The sequence below is a fragment of the Camelus bactrianus genome, chromosome 23 (genome assembly GCF_048773025.1).
Source record: "Camelus bactrianus isolate YW-2024 breed Bactrian camel chromosome 23, ASM4877302v1, whole genome shotgun sequence".
NCBI lineage: Eukaryota > Metazoa > Chordata > Mammalia > Artiodactyla > Camelidae > Camelus > Camelus bactrianus.
Window position 1 is genome coordinate 20,235,244 of NC_133561.1, and position 20,541 is coordinate 20,255,784.

Genomic DNA, 20,541 nt, shown 5'->3' on the forward strand with positions numbered 1-20,541 from the left:
GGAAAATAAAAGTAGTGAAAATTAAGAAAGATGAAGGGGAACAATTTCTCACCTTCATAGTGGAAAGTCAGTTGATGTGGTTACAGGTGATAAATCAAGAAACAGCAATATACAGACACCAGTTCCATTTCTTCATACTAACAGTGAAATATGAGAAAGGAAAGCAAAAAAATACATATCTCTTTTAAAATTGCATCAAAAAAATAGAATACTTAGGAATAAACTTGATAAAGGGTGTGAAAAATTTATACACAGAAAACTATAAAACATTGATTAAGGAAATTAAAGATGATTTAAAGAAATGGAAAGATCTCATGCTCTTGGATTGGAAGAATTAACATTGTTAAAATGACCATACCATCCAAAGTAATCCATAGATTTAATGTGATCCCTATCAAATTACCCAGGACATTTTTCATAGAATTAGAACAAAAAAAAAATCCTAAAATTTATATGAAATCACAAAAGACCCAGAATTACCAAAGCAATACTGAAAGAACGAAACTGGAGGCATAACCCTCCCAGACTTCAGACAATACTATAGAGCTACAGTAATCAAAACAGCATGATACTGGCACCAAAACAGACATATGGATCAATGGAACAGAATAGAGAGCCAGAAATAAACCCACACGCGATCAGTTAATCTTTGACAAAGAAGGCAAGAATATACAATGGAGAAAAGACAGTCTTTTCATCAAGAGGTGTTGGGAAACCTGGACAGCAACATGTGAATCAGTGAAATTAGACCACTCCCTCACACCATGGACAGAAATAAACTCAAAATGGCTTAAATACTTAAGCATGAGACACCATAAACCTAGAAGAGAACACAGGCAAAACATTCTCTGACATAAGTCATAGCGATGTTCTCTTAGGGCAGTCTTCCAAGGCAATAGAAATAAAAGCAAAAATAAACAAATGGGACCTAATTAAACTTATAAGCTTTTGCACAGCAAAGGAAACTATAAACAAAATGAAAAGACAACCTATGGAATGAGAAAATATTTGCAAACAATGTGACCAACAAGGGCTCAATTTCCAGAATATACAAACAGCTCATACAAGTTAAAAAAAAAACCCAATCAAAAAATGGGTGGAAGACCTAAACAAGCAAGTCACCAGTGAAGATGTATAAATGGACAATAGGCCAATTAAAACATGCTTAGTATTGCTTATTATCACAGAAATGCAAATCAAAACTAGAGTGAGGTATCACCTCACACCAGGCAGAATGGCCATCAATTAAAAAGCTCACAAACAACAAATGCCGGAGAAGGTGTGGAGAAAAGAGAACCCTCCTACACTGTTGGTAGGAATGTATTTTGGTGCAGCCACTGTGGAAAACAGTATGGAGATTCCTCAGAAAACTAAAAATAGACTTACTACATGATCCAGCAATCCCACTCCTGTGCATATATCCGAAGGAAGTCTAATTCAAAAAAGTACATGCACCCCAGTGTTCATAGCAGCACTGTTTACAATAGCCAAGACATGGAAAAGCAACTTAAATGTTCATTGACAGGTGGTTGGATAAAGAAGTTGTGGTATATATATATAACAGAATACTACTCAACCATAAAAAGAAATGAAATAGTAATATTTATAGCAATATAGATGGCCCTGGAGACTGTCATTCTAAGTGAAGCAAGCCAGAAAGAAAAAGAAAAATACTATATGATATCACTTATATGTAGAATCTAAAAAATAATCACACAGATGTACCTGTTTATGAAACAAAGAGAGTCACAGACATAGAAAACAAACTTACGGTTACCAAAGGGGAAAGGGGATGAGGAGGGATAAAATGGGAGTTCGGGGTTTGCAGATACTAACTACTATATATAAAATAGATAAACAACTAGGTCTTACTGTATAGCACAGGGAACTGTATTCAATATCATACTCTATACCGAAAAGAGAAGGAAAAGGAATATATATATACACACACACATATGTATATGTAACTGAATCTTTATGCTTTTTGTTTTTTTGTTTCTTGTTTTTCTTTTGGAGGAAAGAGGTAGTTAGGTTTATTTATTTATTATTTTTAATGGAGGTACTGGGGATTGAAACCAGAACCTTTTGCATGTTAATCACGTACTGTACCACTGAGCTATACACTCCCCTGAATCTCTATACTGTACAACAGAAAGTAAAACAACATTGTAAATTGAATACTTCAGTTTAAAAAATTATTTAAAATAAAGAAATAGAGCCATAATGCCAGAAGTATTAAAAATGGCTATTTTTTGACGAGTGGAATGGTGAGGGTGTTTCTGTGTGTGTGTGTGTATTTGGGGGGGAGGGTATGATGGTGGAAGCGACACTTTCATTTTTAAGTCATATTTTTTCATATGTTGATTTATTACTTTGTGCATGTATTAATAATGATAAACTATATTCTGCATGATCCCAATTTATGAAAATAAAACATAGTTTTGTATATTAATATGTATCTAAAAGTTGATCAGAAGGAAATAAACCAAAATATTAAAAGTGATTGTCTTTGGGTAGTGAGTTCTTTCTTTATTAAATTTTTCTGTATTTGATAAAATTTCTAAGGTGAATATATTACTTTTATAGTCAGAAAAAAATATTACGAAGGGAAAATATCTGGCATTAGTTTGATGGTTTTTTATTTATACAAGTACTGTAACTTTTTTAAATGCTTTTTTTTGAAAGTATAGGCAGTTTACAATGTTGTATCAATTTCTGGTGTACAGCATAAAGTTTCTGGCTTACATATACATACATATGTTCATTTTCCTATTCTTTTCATTGTTGGTTACTACAAGATATTAAATATAGTTTCATGTGCTATACAATACAAACTTGCTGTTTATCTTACTTTGTGAGGATTTTCCTTGTACTTTTGAGAGTTAAGAGATATTCTTCTAAAGTTCCATAGGTATTTTGTGCGAATTGTTCCGTATGTAACATAGATGTAATATTTGTTGCAGTCATGGGAGAAGGCGAACACCATGTCCTTCTACTCCACCATCTTGGCAATCCCCTGTAACTTTTTTTTAAATTAAAAGAATTGTACACCATATTCTGTAAATGTTTGTAACTGTAAGGCAGGGATTCTGTTCAAAATACAGAAAGCCCAGCCAATAGTGACAAAAGACAGATTTATTTTTTTTTACTTAAGAAGGGTAAAAGTGGGCAGTGGCTGGTTGTTTATCAATAAGGATACAGTCATTGAAGATTCAAGCTCTCTCTGCTTCTTCACCTTTTAACTTGTTGGCATTTCATTCCTACACTTGTTGCTTCAAGGTTTTGAAATGGCTATACTGACGAGCACTGCATTGCTGTTCAAGGCAGACAGATGGGAGATGGCTACTATCAGCCACACTATCCCTTTTGTTAGGAAAGCACTAACTTTCACAGAAGCTCACTATCAGACTTCCTTCTATGTCTTGTTATCCAGAAGTGGGTTCTGAGTTACCTTAGATGCTGGAAAGGGAGTGTCTGGTTTTCAGTCTCTGTAGTAGGAGGTGGCCAAGGTAAAGGGGATTTGGGAATTGATACTGCATTAGCAAACCAACAGTGTCTGTTGTAAAGTTTTATGTATTTATTAGAATGTTTGTACTTCAGTTCTCAGTCAGATTTCCAGCAGAGACAGCAGCCTTTCTAGTGGTCAGATTGAATATTTGGCACATAGCATTCTCTAAAATTTACCCCTGTGGAAATTATTCTAAAATGTAGCCATTCTGTCTGTTCATAGGAGTACTAGGCTTGTGCTCCCTTCTTATAAAAAGATAGCTTGGTATTCTGAGGTGATAGTGAATTAGGAGGCATGTTTACAAAATGATCCCAATTTGACTTGATTCTCCTTGCAGAATCCAAATTTCAGTTTCTGGCCAGTTTTCTGAGGATTGTGTGTTTAGTGTATTAAATCAATTATGTACAAGTTTTCAGTTTTGTTTTTAAGTCAAGAGTATGCAATGAAATTGGTAGTCACAGGTTTTATGGCTGATTCCAACTCTACTAAACCAAATAATACAGGGTCAGCCAACAAGACCCAAATTACATCATTCACAGTATTAGGTCTTACATTTACTTGGATTTTTTTCTTCTGTATATTTTAATGGGTATTACCCCTTATTTTCTTATTCCTCTGTCACTGGCTTCTTTTAAAAATGCAAATTTGTATAGATTTCATTGTGAAATTTATGGGTTTCAAGCATTAAAATGATACTAAATAAAAGTATATTACTATCAAATTAGACTTCAAAAGTTTAGCTCTTAATGGTTGTCTCTATCAATGAGTTGATAAATTATTTTTTTTGGGTTAATTTTCTTGCCGAGTACCCAGAGATGTTTAATAGTCCCAAGCAGTTTTGTTTGTTTGTTTTTTAGTTTAAAAGAGTGTGATAACTTTACGCTTTTGAGGAGTGAAGGATTGTTCCTGTAAAATAAATGAGCATGTTTATCTCTAGTAGTTGGTTAAACTAATTTCTTTATTGAGTTATAGAGGGTCTATCCAGGGTCTAGTCGGCTTCCTTTTTCACTGCTAACTAGATGAGTGATGGTTGTATATGTTACTTCCCCACTTGGGTCTCATTTCTGATTTAAAAAATGAAAATGTTTTATTGTAAGGTAATACCTAGAATTTTTTTTTCTGGTTAACATCGTATGATCCTGTGATCTGTGGATGCTGAAGTTATTTTGAGACCTGGCTTTAATGGGGGGTTAAGGCTTGGGATACATGCATTGTTATAAGCACTTGAGATGATTGGAAATTACTAGACTAATAGCTGATGTTTAGCTTTTTCATTGGAAAGTAGTTCTAGCTATGAAACCTATTTTTGACGGAAATATCCAGGGGTGGCCATTGCTTTTTCTTCCTACAGAAATAAGTGATCTCTTGTTGCTGTTGGCATGAAGCTATCACCGTTATTTTCAAAGTCATATAGATATTACCATTGCTCTTATAAACCCTTTCCTCCCAACAGTTGTGGGCATTCTTACTCCTGGGATGATTTGGGGTATATGTGTATATGTGTGTGTTTTAAATCATGTTTAATGTTTGTTATGCTAATGTCAGCTTAGTTGTCACTACCAAAGGAATCTTTTTCTGACCCCCCAGGCTAGATCGTGTTATTTGCTTACATGGTGTTTTTAAATTTTCATAGTCTGGATTATGTATATAGTCTGATTTTATAATATCTTTCTTTTCAGCTAGATTGAAAGCTCTTAGAGGGCAGTGACCATATTTCTTGTGCTGACTTTCATCTATAATGTCCAACACATAATTGATATTCAGTGTATATTCTTTGAATAAATGAATAAATTCATATTGTTTCCCAACAAATACTAAATGAGTAGAAATATAATGGTAAATAAAAACTCAAAATACTTACTAGAATTAATGATTGTTGCCTTTGCTATTACCAAATAATGATTCTGATTCTAAAAGGAAAGGAAAAAGTAATCAAGGTAGTTGTATAAACGGCTTTTATTATTGTTTGTGCAAGAACAGTGAACATTCCCTAGTACAGGAAGCAACTTCTAAAAACTGCTGGCAGAACTAAGAAGTCAGACTGTCCTTGACCCTTAGATCAAATGTTTTAGAGCCTGAGTTTCTTTAAATCTTCATCAGTTTGTAATAAACATTTTGATGCAATAAAAGATATATTCTGTAATTTTTGGTCTTCGTAAACAAAGAGCTTAACTAAATTTGCTAAAACAAAACTTTCTAATTTGTACTAGTTTCATTTTTAAGAAGTTCCTTTCCTTTCAAGTGCATAATACTTTAAAGTGAGCTCAGCTGTATTAGCAGATAAACATGTTGATTCATTTGGTCCAGAGCTACTGAATGAAGCCAGAGGGGCAAACTTCGTTCTTTCCCCCACCCAGTGGCAGAATGTTTTTCTTCCTCTTCTCCTTGTGGGAAGGGGAATGGAGTAAGTGACTCTCTTTATTTAGGTTCACCTGAATTGATTAGGAGGTAAGTGGACAAGATTTCCTCACTATTTACTTCTCCTTTTTCTTCTTTTAATTCTTATCGTTAACATAAAGCATATGCTTCTCATCCAGTGCTCATACTTAATAAGTATGTGGAGTAATAATTTGCTGTTATGTATTGCTTCACAGTTTTTAGAAAGCCATTTTACTTAATGCTGTGTTTTGAGTACGAGTCAGGTATCTTCAGGTATGTTGCATTTTGAGGATGGACTTAATTTTGGAAGCAAAGTGTGCTATATCCAGTGATACTGGGATAATACTCATAATTTATGGTAAAGATTTTATGAAGTATATAAAGAACTTTTATAAGAAAACTAGGATGATCCTTGGTATTTTGGAATAGTTTTTTAATTGACGTATAGTCAGTTTACAATGTTGTGTCGGTTTCTGGTGTTCAGCACATTATTTCAATCATATCTGAACATACATATATTCATTTTCATATTCTTTTTCACCGTAAGTAGGAAAGGACCAAAATATGTAGCTTTTACTATTACATAACCCCTAGAAGTAAGTATTTCAGCACACATTGTTTCCTCTGTGTTTTATACAATGTTAGGTACAGTGAACATGCAAAGATTAATAAGAAATTCTCTCTGCCCTCAAGTAGCTTACCATCTGTGTGATATTTCCCAAAGTATACATCGTTATAGGATGATATTCTTCAAAAATAGATTTCTGCTTTTGAATAAGCTTGGAAAATACCTGGATTAAATAAAATAGAAGTTTTCCTTAGGATTCTCAAAATTGTCTGTTGTATATTATGGAATTCCAAAAAGTAATTGTACTTTGTAAGATTCTCCAGATGCAATTTTTTTTTTCCCTTATGAAACCTCTGGGGTGGGATCTTAGGGGAGGAGACGGTGGGAAGGAGTGGCAGCGGCATGTTCAGGAAGAGGATGGTTGATCTATTATGGGACACCCTTTGGGAAACATTGAACTTATGTAAATTCTTAACTAGCCCATGCCTTTGAATGCTGTCTCAAAAGGCTAGCGTTTGCTGCAGAATGTCTATTTATGCATCTTAATCCTTTCTACATTGGATGAGAGACTTGGCTCTTTTGATTGAATTAGTTAATTGGAAATAGGAATTAGTAATTAATATGAAGAATGGTACCTGTTATCTCAAATTCAGCCTGTCTGAAAGCAGACTAACCATTTCTTGGAAAATAGTTACACCTCCCAGCTTTCTATTTGATTGTACTATTTTACCCCCTTTTCTAACCCTTAGACATGAGACCACAGTCATTGACCTTTTCCCTTCTCTTATCAAGCCATAGTCTCAGTGGCTATAACCAAATACTGCCTAATTTTTCCTTAACATTCACGGGTGTTTTTTCCATTCCTATTGCTATCATCTAGCTTAGATACACATGAAGTAAATGACCAGTAAATTAAATATTTGTCAAATGATGGAATCTGTATATGATTCCATCAGCTGTGATACGCTCCAATGACAGATGTGTCTCATGGCACTTTCCTCCTTTTAGTCCTTTACCATTTTATGTTGCACTGTATGGACTATGTTGAGTTTCTGCTCTGAGCTCTCAGTAGCTCGCTGTTGCTTAGGAAAATGGTCCAGAAGTCTTAATCTGGTGCTGTTATCCAGCATCAGTCTGCCCTTCCAGCTTAGGCCTCACTACTTTTTGATTTATACCATATGCTCTTCTCACTGATGCTACTGGTCACCATTTTCCACGAAGTCCCTACTTTTACGGCTTCTATCTGGTGGCATATGTCATTCCTTCTAGTTGAAATGCCTTTTTTTTTGGCCACATTTAATTACTTAAATCTTAACCATCAGCGAGACTCATTAAATGTAGATACGCCCATGATCTCTCCAGCTGAGAGTGCTGTTATTTTTCTCTGAACATAAACTTCTATCTGTAAATATAACTTTGTACTACTTTTTTTATGCCATTTATGTATTATAATAGATGTTAATATGCCTGGGTTTCTCCTCAAAACTTAGTTTTTTAAGGCAATGTGGTATAAAGTATGACTGCAGTAACAGATAAACCTACAAATCTCAGTGGATTAATATAGTTTAAATTTTGTTTCTTGCTCAGTAAAATCCCAAACAATCAATATTTCTGATTGGTAGGCTCTTTTCATCTTGTGGCTCCACCAATTTTAGCAAATGGTTCCTATGAGCGTATGCTTATCTACATGAAGATGGAAAAGGAAAGAACATGGAAAGATCAGCAGGGGAGGTTTGTAGTGGACCAAGCCTAAGAGTGGCACTCCTCATTTCTCATATTTCATGAGCCAGAACTCAGTCACATGGCCATATTTGACTGCAGGGGAGACTGGGAAACATGTGCCTAGGAAGAAGAGGTTTTTGTGAAGACAGGTCAGTCTGTCAAAGTCCTTAAAAACTTGGGCTCTGAAGTCAGAACAAACCTAGATTTTAATTCTGGCTGTATCACTTAGCAGCTATGTAAGCTTGAACAAGTTACTGTCTTTTCATCTGTGAGATTTAACTGATAATACAGGTAAAATACTTGGCATATACTAATTACTCAATAAATATTAGCTGTCACTACCATCTTTACTGACATATCTTGTACTTTTGTTGCATAGGTGCTTATTAAATACAAATATTAAGTGAATTTAAATATGGCTAACTTAAGGAGTTCCTTGTGTCATAAATTCTTTAGTTAATAGTATTATGGTAAAAACTGTCAAGAGATCTATCTATACCAGAACTTGTAAATTATACCATACTGAATTATAGCATTCTTGCCAAATAGAGTGTTTCATAAACATACTTTTAAAAGAAAATTGAGCAATACTTCTGGAGTGGTTGGAATATAAAGTAGGAGAATCTCCTAGGAGGTCAGTAAAACAAAGATGGAAAATAGGAGGAAAAAAGCTAGGAAAATTTGAAGACTGGTTCAGAAGTTTTCAACATCAGAATTAATAGATTTTCAGAAAGAAATCAGAAGAAACAGAGGGGGAAAAGTTATTAATGAAATAAATCAAGAAAAAATTTTTAAGAACTAAAGGACATGATTTTTTTCAGATTGAAAGGGCCCACTGAGTACGTTATACAGTGATTGATGATAGACTCCTAGTAAGGTACATCTCTGTAATTAAAAACTAGACCCCAGATAAAGGATCAAGAATCAACGCCTTCAGGCTTCTCAACAGTAGAAGCAAGAGTACTGTGGAGCTGCTGTGCCTTTAAAATTCTGAAGGAAAGTGATATCCTAACTAGTATAAACTATTACTCAGATTTGAGAGTGAAATGAAGGTATTTTTCAAGGTCTCAAAAAATTCACCCCCACCAACCCTCAGGAAGCTGAGGAATGTACTCCATCAAAACAAGGAAATGTATCAAAGAGGAGGACGTGAGAGGAAAGAATTCAAACCCAAGAGAAGGTGAAAGGGAACACTCAGGATGGTAGCTGTGCAGCTGGCCCAGGGTGATCGGTCCAGACTGGGGCAAGCCATAAGACAAGGGAAGACTTCTTCAGGAAGATGAAAGTGACAGAAACCTGATGTGAATGAATATATTTGAAGGAGCTTTGTCATACTCAAGAGCCTGGGGTTAATTCAGGATAAATATGTAGCCGATAAGTGTGTAGGGACAAGTATACAGAAAACTAAGTAAATGTGAATCTAGACAGTGCCATGGAAGACAAAATGTTCTGCCGGAAAAGAAAGGTAATTAATACTTACTGCTTGGCTTAGCTCTGAATACCCAATGTAATCACAGTGATACAAGCCTTAAATATTGATCTAACCAAAGTATTGAGACAGTGAGTGTGGGAACTGTGGAGGGGGACAGGACTAAGAAACAGCTGAATTCTAAACTTCAGTCAGTAGGCAGTCACTAGATAATACCCCAAACTGATCATTTAAGAAGCAACAATATGTTTGTAATATATTACCTAGAGATATGGAAATGAATTCCAGAATAGCTAACTAAAAGAAAGTTTTCAGGGAAGGAAAATGTTGATGAGGGAGCTAGAGACTAGTTTTTCTTAATAAACCTTGTAGATCTAGTTGATCTTTGAAAACTTTATGGGTGCACAACATTTATTTGTGACACTAGAGTTTGGAGAATCCATTAACTTTAGCAGATTTTTTTTTTTGTAGATTAGAAACTTTTCAACTGTTTAACTTCTCAATGTAACCTTCTTATCTTAGGTTAAAGTTCTGTAGTGTATAATTGGATTTGAAACATGTAAATCTGTCTTGTCATTGTCTTCATTGTTTGGCTGACCTTACTTATGGAAGAGGCAGTTCTTCATATCAACCATTCTAGGATCAACATTTCCCAGATTAGCCTAATCCTACAGTATTTTTATTCTTTGTTTCTTACTCCTGAATTTATATATTCTATCTGTAATATGCTCTTCTGTGTGCGTTGTTACACTGTGTTCTCAAATCCGTTCTCATGTGGACCCCCACTCCCGCATTTCTGCCTTCCTTAATTTCCTATTCTTTGCAGCTTCTGTTTCTTCAGCATCTCAGTAGCAGGGGTACTTTGATGAGAAGCTGCTGTACTCCTCTCGTGACACTGCTCTCCAGGGCATGAATAGAAGGGCAGAACAGGAGACCTGTGTGTGAGTTGCAAGGGCTGAGGAATGCCGTCATCCTTCAGCGTTTCTGGTTCAACAGCTTTTAATCATTTTTGCCATCTCCACCCCCAGTGCTTTTAATACCTTCAGGGTTCATGATTGACTCGTTTACTATTATTTGCTTATTGCATACTTAACCTGTTAGATTCATTATCTTTGTAAAGACTAAGTTACTGGTTAAATTTTGCTCATTTAAGGAGAAAGGAGGTCTCCCTGAACTGACTGATGGAGAGGCCAGGCTGCCAGGACTGGGGCTTCACAGCTGGGAAAGAACCTCTGTTCCTAGAATAGCTATAGAAGGACCCTCAGTAACTGAATAGTTTGCTTTTTTTTATTATTATTATTATGTTAACATAGCTATTATACTTTTTAATTATAAGCTTGTAAGTTGTGAAATTATTACTTTTCAAGTAAAGGTCATTGTGGGGGAAATAATGGGATGACTGGATTTGTATGTTCTGGCATTTTAAATCCAGAGATAGGGAGAAAGAGGAAACAGAAATTTTCAGAAGATGAAAGCATAATTTTGGTTTACTTTGTGCTTAAATACCCCTTTTTAAGCAGGGTTAGAGGATAGCCTTAGGTCAGTACATTTCTTAGTGTATTCTTGTTAAAACAATTCAGATCCCTTGATTAAAACTCTCCACCAGTTTCTTATCTCTTATAGAAGAAAAAAAATTCCAAACTGCTATCACTAATTTTCAGGGCTCACAATGATCTGGACAGAGGTAAAGTTACCATGAAGCTGATTAAAGCCCAAGGTCTCTTGCTTGAGCAGGCTGTTTCCTAGGCTGGACCTAACTTAGTTAAGGTCACTATAGTTTTACACTTTGACTTCTTCCCTGTCACAATTTCTGTCATTTCAGGTTATGTTGGAGTAGACATAGGCAATCTTGAAATCCTAAGGAGAGATGTGTGCAATACATTTATGTGATTTGAAGTGACTTCATAGTTTAACTATTGCCTGCTGAGCCAGTTGAAGAATATCTCCCAGCTGGCATTCTCACATGAAAGTACAGGGCCAGAAGCTGAATGGTGATATGAACTTACCCTGTTGCACCCAGCCAGGACTGGGAGAATGTGGGTTTAATGGAGGAGAAACCAAGATTGACCATTTGTAACTTTGTTGAAGATTTCTTCTACTCTTAAAGCTCATATATGAAAGAAATTTAAAAGAGGTTTTCACACATTCAAATTTGAAATATTTACATGGCATCACCAATAATCAGTTGTGAAGTTGAAGGGATCTTTCTAAAGAGTCAGTTATAAAAAACAAATTTTTACCCTCTATTCCAGACGGAAGACAGGACTATTCTCTCTGATCTCTTTATAGAAAATGATATTACAAGGTCATTGTCACATGAAGAGGCAATCAAGGACAACACAGCCAAGATATGTAGGAAAAATGATCATGAAAGTGTGCCAGGGAGTTAATTATTAAAAATACTATGTTGTTATTTAGGACTTTTTGATGTGCTTGACAACTTTTTAAAAATTGTAATTTGATGTAGTTTCCTTTCTCCTTCTGAAGAAATATTCATTATAGGACCAAATTTTGTTTTCATAGTTTTGTGTTCCCTTCCCCCAATTGTATAAACTTCAGGCTCCATTAAAACCAGATTTACTTGGGATTTCCTCTTGTCTGCCTCTTGTAACCTCATCTCATATACTTACCCCCTCATTCACTGCAGTCCAGACATACTCATCTTTTTGTTCCTCAGACGGATTGGCCTCATGTCAAGCCTTATTCAGGTGGCTGTTCTGCCCCTTGCTTAGTTTTCTTAAGAATTTTTCATTACTTATTTCTCAGGACAAATGTGCTTCTCCCAGAGTCTTTGACCACCCAACATATCCTTTTTTCCTCCCTCATCCCTACCACATCATCTATTTTATTTTCAAAGCATTTACCAATACCTGACTTTTTATTTGTTTATATTTTTATTGCCTCCGTCTTTGTGATTATGAGCTCCATGTTTGAGAGTTATATATTAAACTTTTTCTTTTGTATACATGCGTATATAAACCATAGAACTCGTATGTTTTTAAACTTTGTATGTAAATGATACCATACTGCACATATCTTCTGCAACCTTTTTTTAAAAAGTTACGTGTTTTTATAAGAGGTATTTTTATTGATACATGGAATTCTGATTTCTTCATTTTTACTACTGTGCATTTTGCATGTATAAATCACATTTTAAAAAATACTGTCTCTGAAGTAGTTGCCGGTTTCTTCCATATCATGAAGAGTGCTGCAACAAATGTTTTTGTACATACCCCATGTCCCTGTGTGTATGTGAAAATTTTTTCTAGTATATGTTACTGCAAGTAGGAAAATACTAGGTCATAGGGTATGCCCAGCCTTCACCTTTACCAGATTCGGTATAATATTTTCTAAAGTGGTTGTTACCAGTTTACTTCCACCAGCTGTTTGTGAGACTTGTCATCTTGTCAGACGTAATTTTTGTCATTCTGACATGTGAGAAATGGTGTTTGGTGTTTTAAATGTGCATTTCTCTGATTACTAGTGTGGTTTCTAGTTCTTTTTATATGTTTATTGCTACTTAATTGCTTTTGTAAATTAAATTTTCTACCCCTTGCCCCACCCCCCTTTTTGTATTAGGTGATTTGTCCTTTTCTTCTTGATTTGTAGGAATTCTTCAGGTATTGATACTAATTATTTGTTATTTGAATTGCAAATATGTTTTTTCAGTTTGTGGCTTGTCCTTTGACTTGTATGTGTACAACTGTTTGTTGTACCAAACCTTTCATTTTCAATACTGATATTTGTCAGTCTAAAACTGTAACTTTGCTTCTGATATCATATCTAAGAATTTCCTTCTCTACATTGAAGTTATAACAATAGTCTCTTTATTAATTATCTGTTGTTGCAAACAAATTACCACCAAAATCTATTTGCTTAAAACAAACAATAAGCGTTTATTATTTCTCTCTGTTTCTGGGAGCAGCGTGGCTGGGTAGTTCTGGTCTCGCTCTCTTATTGAGGTTGCAGTCAAGATGTCAGTCAGGGCTGCAGTCATCTGAAGGTTTAACTAGGGCTGCAGGACTTTTAAAGATAGCCTACTCAAATGGCTGGTGAGTTGGTGTTGGCTGCTGGCAGGAGGCCTCAGTTCCTCCTCGTATGGTCCTATACGAGGGGTACTTGGGTGTCGTTATAATTTGGAGGCTGGCTTTCCCTGAATGAGTGAACCAGGAGACTACAGTGGAAACTAATGTCTTATGATCTAGTCTTTGAAGTCACAGACTATCACTCAGCCCATTCATTGTGGAAGGAAGCTATTAATGGGGCTGGAATACCCAGAATGTGAGGATCACTGAAGGCTATCTTAGAGCCTAGCTACCAGAAGGTCTTACATTTTAAAATAAATTACCTGAAAGTTCTTTCATATTTAGGTCTTTTTACATCCAACTTGATGATGTTGTGTTTGTGTGTGGTGTCAGGTAGGGGGTCTAATCTTATTCTTCCAAAAGTATAATTGTCTCAATGCTATTTATTGAATAATCCATGATATTGTTTTTATACATAGATTTGTTTCTCGGCTCTCTGTATTCGCCTTTAGCCTGTTTTTTAATTCCTATACCAATACCACTGTACAAGTGCTAATCTCTCAAAGGCAGGTCTCAAGCTCTTTTTGCTCTTCTTCATGACTGGCTTAGTTCTTGTCTCCGTCAGTTAAGAGAGAAATTGTTAAGTAAAATCCATTTGATTTTTAGAATCAATTTTCCAGGTTTTATGAAAAGTCCTGTTAGAATTTGGTTACTTTAATGAATATAAAAATATAACCCTTTTTTCGTTAAAAAAAAAAGTAATAGGTGCTTAGTAAAGATTTGTGAAATACAGATAAATTTTAAAAACCTTAAGAAAATAAAGCATCCATAACCCTATCACCCAAACATCACCATTATTAGGAACTCTTTACAAAATCAAATCTTTTCTATGATAAAAGGCATCATACACTGGGAAAAAATAAGGATTAACATTTTTATTGGTGTGTTTCCATAAATCATTAAGAAAAAGATAAATTATCCCATAGAAAAATGGACAAAGAATATAACAGGCATTTGACAGAAGAGAATATACAAAGAAATCCAAAATCCATATGCTCATTCCTCAAATGTGAACATTTTCAACGGTTGCGTTTTTCCCTCTCCCTCCCCTTCATTTCCTGTCTCAGTGCTTTGTCCATCTTCCCCCCTCTGTATATGGTATTTTAAATATACAGAAATATTTAAAATATATTTAAAGATATTTATATTCAAGTATGTAGTTTTTTTTCTGAATCACTTTAGAGAAAATTCAAGATGTGATACCCTTTTTACTGTTATATACTTAAATGTGTTTCCTAAAACTAGGACATTCTCTTACATAATCGTCAAAATCAAGTAGTTATCAAAGTCAAGAAATTAATATTGACACAATAGTATTATCCAGATATCCAGATATATTGACAATAATAACCTTTACAGCCTTCCCTCTCCAAAAACATCTTGGATCATCATGCAGGAGTCATGTGACAACATGATGTCTGGTCATGCAACTGAGACCTCAGTAGTCGTGCTTCTTGAGTTTCTTTTCATCAGGAAGCACACAGTGTTGATTTGTCTCAATGCTGGTGATGTTAACTTTGATCACAGGTTGCAGTGGTGTCTACCAAGTTTCTTTTCTGTTATAAGATTATTATTCTTCCCTTTGTGATTAATAGGAATCTTATGGTTTGATACTTTGTGTAATCTGGTTACTCCTCAAACTTTTATTTGGCCTACTAGTGTCAGCCTTCAGTTTCAGTTCTTGTTTGAATCAGCTATGAATGATTCATGGTGATTTTCTAATTTTGTTGTTCCTTTGTGATTTTAGTTGGCTTTTTACCATAAAGAAGAAATTTATTTCTCCCTCATGAATAGTTTTATTCAATGGATTATAATCTTTTACTATCATTATGAATTGTTAAATGCTCAAATAGCCCTAGATTTGTCTCACAAAGGCCCCGTCAGGCTAACTCTATATTCTTTTAACATGTTCCCATCAATTTGTGAAGACTTTCTGACATCGTGACACAATAAGATATTCCAGGCTCATCATACAGTTTCCCAGCTCTAGAATCAGCCATTTCCTCAGGAAGCTCTGGTTCCTTTTCATAGGGCATAGCTGTTATCTTTCTTTTATTCTTAATTGTTTTACTCTTAATTGCCTTTATTCAGTGCTGTATTTTTTATGCTATCCTGATTTGTTCTGTTTTGTGTACCTTACCATACTGTTTTAATTACTTAAGTTTTATAGTTTAGTTCATTAATTATTTGATCTCTCTGTTACATATTCAACACTAGAGAGCAGTCATCTTTTCTTGTTTGTCCTCCAGAACCTCGTAATTCCTATTTTTTTCTTGACCTCTTTGACTGTTTATCTCATGATTCTTCTGGATTCTTCTTCCTTGATTAGGATTTTAAAGGGTAGAGTTCCCTAGGATTCTTCCCTTCCTCCAGGGAACCAGGTGCTGTCACTGCTCAGTCATTGCTGGTAGAGAGTCTATACTGGGTCTATACTGGTTCTATCGCTCTGGGGACAATTTGATAATATATATCAAAATTGTAAATTTATATTCCCACTTCAGGGAGTGTATCCCTCAGTGTATATTTTCACATTTTGTAATAATGTAAATACAGGGTTTTTTTTTTTAAAATACAAGTATTGTAAGTAATAGCGAAAGATTTAGAGATTATTCACAATAACCTGAAAAGTTTATTACCATTTTTCTCCCTTTTTCTACTCATGTTTGCATATGTCTAGATTTTCTTCATATATGTCAGCCAAAACAACGTATTGTAATACAGTGGAAAGTAAGTCCAAATGTCTGTTAATAGTGGATAGGTTAAGTAAATAATGATATGACAGTACAGTGGAATATTATGCAGTTGAAAAGGAATAGGAAAAATAGTATTTATATGGAAAAATCAACTGCAATTGAAAAGGAAAAGTAAGGTGCAGAACATATTATACAATGCTTTTTGTGTAAAGGAGAATAAATAGATTATATAGGATTGTTTGATCTATTGGCATAAAGGAACTCTAGTGAAAAATAAGAAACTAACACTTTGCCCCAGGAAGCAGGGTATGAATTGGGCAGATGACAGAGGTGTGATGAGACTTTACTGAATACTTTTTACTCTGACTTTTGACATGTGAGAATACTATCTGTTTCATTAAAAATTTTAAATGACTTCTAGTATAACTTATACCTAGTTGTGGCACACTATGAATTTAGACTTTCTACTAGTTCTGAACCACTGACTCACAGCATAAAATGTTCCTCAATACATTGTATAAAGCCTTTTGTCTCTATAGCTTTGTACTTTGTCACTTCTGGGTCCATATTTTACATGTTAGCAACATTGAATTTCCTGTAATTCTTCTCACACGTGGCACTGTTTCATACCTGTGTATGTTTTACTTGTGTTTTCTTCATATTCATCTTTTAAGAATCAGTTTATCATCTCTGGGAAGCCATTCTGCACCTCTGAGGATGAGTTAGGTGATTCTCATAATACTCGGTGTATTTGTCTAGTATTGCTCTTACCATGTTGCATTTTAATGATCAGCTCCTGTGTTGTACCTAGACATAGACACACAAAAATTTGCTTTCATTTTTTTTCTTTAAATATCTCTGCCTTTAGGATAGGGGCCATCTTTCAAATGGCTTGTAGTCTTTAATGGAGACATACATGCAGGATTGTACTAATATAAGACAGAGTAATAAGTGAGATGATAGGCAAGGTTATACTTGCAAAGGAAATTCTATATGGGTCTTAAAAGATGGGCCACAGTCCAAATGGAGGCATTTTAACAGGGCCTGTTTAGGAGCAGTAAATAATCCAGTGCAGAGGAATCATGGCTCAAGGTGAATCGAGAAGGAAAGGAGAAACAGGGACAGATTGTGAGAGGCGGAACATGCTAGTCTTAAGGAATCTAAATAGTATCTTGTATGTAGAGTAGGACTGTTGAATGCTTTTGAATAGGGAATCAATCTGATCTGTGTTTTAGGATGATTACTTTCATGCTTTCTGTAGAGTGGTTTGAAAAAGGAAGAGATGAGAGACAGGCATCTGTTAAGATGTTTTATACTATAAACTGTAGTGTAGAATATGGGATCAAAAAAGGAACAGCCAGACACATTTTCAATTCCATATTTTTGTCCCTATAGTTCATCCAACCTAGAATTAACTCTCATTGCAACAGTGAGATTCTGTTCATCTTTGAAGAGACAACTTGTATGTGACTTCTGATAAGTAGTAATCCAAATGTAATTAATTATACCCTGCTCCAACTGCATTTTCATTTATTTATAATTTTTTTTCATATTCTGCCTAACTCATAGTAGTTGTTTTACCCCAGGAATTAATTGTTTCCTTCTGGAAATCCTCGTGTTACTTTATTTGGCCTACTCATGTAACAGTTACCATATTGTATTATTGTTTGGTGTTTTTCCTGTTTATTTCAGTAACATTTCTTGGGTACCAAACTTTGAGTAATTCATACTTTGTCAGTCCATATGTTTAATGTAAGATTAGATGTATGAGCTTTTTAAGAGCAGTGTTACTTTGATCTCTTGCACTTAGTGTATTGGTGACACAGATTAGGAACTCAGTGTTGTAGAGATGTTAGTAGAACAGTCTTAGCTAAAAGCCAGGTTTAAATCATGGTTCTGCTACTGTAGCCTGGGTCCTTTGTAGAAAAGTTATTTAGCCTATTTAAGCCATAATCTTCTCATTTGTAAAGTGAGAAATTAGTCAGCTTTGAGTGCCATAACAAAATATCATACACTGGGCAGCTTAAATGACAAAGTTATTTGTCACAGTTCTGGAAGCTGTGAGGTCTGAGAGCATGATGCCAGTATTTTTGGATTCTCATGAGGACTCTTCCTGGCTTGCTTCTCATTGTCTCCTCTGGTGTCTCTTTTTATAAGGGCACTAATCCCATCATGAGGGCCCCCATCCTTGTGACTTGATTTAGATCTAATTACTTCCCAAAGACCCTATCACACTGGGGGTTAGGGCTTTAACATATGAATTGGGGAAAAGGAGTGGCACAGATATTCAGTCCATAGCACTGCCTCATACAGTGGTTATGAGAATTTATAATTTATGGAAAGCATTTAGCAGTGTGCCTCTAACTTAAAAAGTGATGTGTTTATTTAACCTATTATCATACCATTATCATTCTTTTGACTTGCATATGAGATAATGGAGGAAAATTAGAAATGAATTGGAGAATATGTGATAATTCTATTGATTAAGAAGGGAAATGTAGGAAGAAGAACAGGATTGCAGGCATTCTGATTAAGAACTGCTTATCAAAAGAGAAGATGGATGCAAATGTCAGGTTTATAGATGTAGCATACATATTCTAAGAGTAGAAGAAAAGAGAACTTAGTATTCTTTTTATATATATGACCTTTCAAATGCATATGTTTTTATTCAAATCTTTATTTTCTTTTCCCTGATTTCATTGATAGAATGAGTTTTTCTGTGAGCTCAGGAAAACAGAAGTATCATTTAGATCTTTATCTACAAATAATACTAAATTTTTTTTCTGGATTTTGAAAAGTTCTGTTTCAAACATTTTGAATCTTAGACATATTTTGACATTTTAAAATTGAAGTATGATCTTTTCCTATCTTCTAGCTTATGGATTACTTTCCCCTCTCTCAGTTAATGAATCAAGGACTTATTAGCCTTTCTAGAACTATTAAGAATCTCTGATTCTTTCACTTTTGGCAATAATTGTCTCCACATTTACTTTATAGAGTCCCCTTTGGTGGAATCCACAGGCGGAGAGGAAGCACAGGATTCATAAGATGGCGGGCGGGTGAGTGACTAAGCATTTGGGCTGGAATTGGAAAAAAGTGGTAGTGGTTGCTCTTTAGTAATAGGAACAAAATTTGAGGTATAAGTTTGCACATTACATTGTCTTGGTGAGGGCTGTAAAGACAATGTAATGGTTTTGAATTTCTTTATGTAAGTTTAATTAATAATTTATATGGCATAGCTATCATGCCATCTGTACTATGATTTATCAAAATTCACACTGATTCAACACACAGTTGACAGTTTGAGGAAACATAGAGCAAATAGTTTATACTGGAGTACATCTTTCTTTGGTAATGGTGGACAAAGATACATTATTAAATTGCGGTTTGGGGCTTTTCTTATTTGTTTTAATAATAGAAATTTCATCTCTTAATAATAAATACCATTTTGATTGTGATAAACAGAGATACGCTTCTGGAACCACAGAAATGAAACTTGAAAGAAAATGAGAAAACTTTCAGAGAGATGGTCTCTAATTCATATTAACATAGAATAATCATCAAGTGACATCATTTTCATTCAGAAGAAAAATGTTCTGTGCCCAATATTAACAGTATTATAGTATATATTATATAAACTAAAAACTTACTTTTACACAGTAAAATCAGTGTTGTAGCAATGATGTAAAAAAGGAAAAAAGACTATAAATTGAAGTCAAGAAAGGAGTGGAGCCTGTAAAAGTGGACATACAAAAAAGAGAAAAGTCTGTGGATCTTTATATTTCTCAATGGAAAAATAACCTTAAATTGGAGTACTGATTTACTGATGAATTTATGAATTTTTCTGTGAATGTATTGGTATGTACTTAGATGAGATTGATTCTAAGTAATATATAGTAGAAAAAGTTCGTCTCTAGGACTCGTTCACTGCTTTTTTTCTTATTCCTTTAACCTCCTCATTTGGTAATTACCCTCCATGGACCTTTCCCTGTTTTGTCACTATCAGAAGAGAGCCCCAGTACTTTTGGCCTTGACAGGTTATCTTTGAAAGATGAATAGGCACATTAAATGGTGGATTATTTTACATTTAATTGAGGCTTTTGAAAATACAAACAATTTCCTTATGGTGAAACTTGAACATTGACATCTGTTGGGAG

General features: G+C 34.7%; 1 protein-coding gene across 5 annotated transcripts in view; it reads left to right on the forward strand.

Annotated features, from left to right (window-relative positions):
* AKT3 (AKT serine/threonine kinase 3) overlaps positions 1-20,541 on the forward strand; it is a 207,801-nt gene that overhangs the window by 20,846 nt on the left and 166,414 nt on the right. For 2 of the 5 annotated variants that reach the window (XM_074351770.1, XM_045509446.2), the window contains one exon: positions 19,382-19,443. The exons of the other annotated variants lie outside the window; for them this stretch is intronic. The gene's annotated coding sequence lies outside the window, so the exon portion shown is untranslated. Of the gene's footprint in view, positions 1-19,381; positions 19,444-20,541 lie in introns of those variants that run through there. 5 annotated transcript variants of the gene reach the window in all.